Source organism: Nanorana parkeri, unplaced genomic scaffold (assembly GCF_000935625.1).
Source record: "Nanorana parkeri isolate BGI_ZX_2015 unplaced genomic scaffold, ASM93562v1 scaffold2322, whole genome shotgun sequence".
NCBI classification, from domain to species: Eukaryota; Metazoa; Chordata; class Amphibia; order Anura; family Dicroglossidae; genus Nanorana; species Nanorana parkeri.
Window position 1 is genome coordinate 34,999 of NW_017308590.1, and position 959 is coordinate 35,957.

A 959-nucleotide genomic window follows, 5' to 3' on the forward strand; every position below is an offset into this window, starting at 1 on the left:
GATCTGAGTCCCGCCAAACAGAAACAACTATTTTATTTTTCTAACGGCCTAACGTGCTAATAATGTGAAACACTCCGACACATGTGCCGTCCACGTGACATCATCTCTCAGGTTCTATATCTCATCATCTGCTCCGGAATATTCAAACAAGAAATGTTCACGAAATTCCAGAATTCTACATTAGCATCTTTTACATAAATCTGTATCCGTCCAATGATTGCTGCACTCCGAGCTATGATTGGAGCAAAGATTACAATGTAGAAGTTCATGGAGTCATCTCTTCTTCTGCCAAAGTAACACATCTCATAACATCTTAAAGTGACACTAAACTCAGGAGTTAAAGGAGAACTATGGGGTCAGGACCTTTCCCCCATAGTTCTCCTCAGGGTCACGGGAGGACATAAACTAGCGTCCTCCCGTCACCCTAGGCTCAGTATATAGGGAGCTACAGCTCGCGGTATACCGAGACGCCGCAGCCAATACTGTCGAGATCCACCCAGCTGTGTGAGTGACAGCTGGCTCCGCCTATCTAGAGGCAGAGCCAGCTGTACCCGCCCCCTCCCCCGTCCGTTCCGCCAGTCATCGCTGGAGGATCGGACAGGGGAGGGGGGAATCCCTGCAGGGATTTGTGAGCAACAGTCACGGCTCTCTGCAGGGAGATGATCGAGTAGTGAGCGAGCGCCGGTATGTGTTCTCTCACTTCCCGATCTACTGAGCAGACCTGTGACAGTCTCATTGTCACACGTCGGCTGCAACTATGAGGCTGAGTGATTTTCACTCCTCCTCATAGTTCTAGCCGACCTGTGACAATGAGACTGAGTCGGCTCAGTAGATCGGGAAGTGAGAGAACACATACTGGCGTTCGCTCACCTCTCGATCCTGTCACTGCTCTCTGCCGTGACAGGGGAGGGGCTGGATTCCCCCCTCCCCGCTACGATCCTCCAGCGCTGACTGGCGGA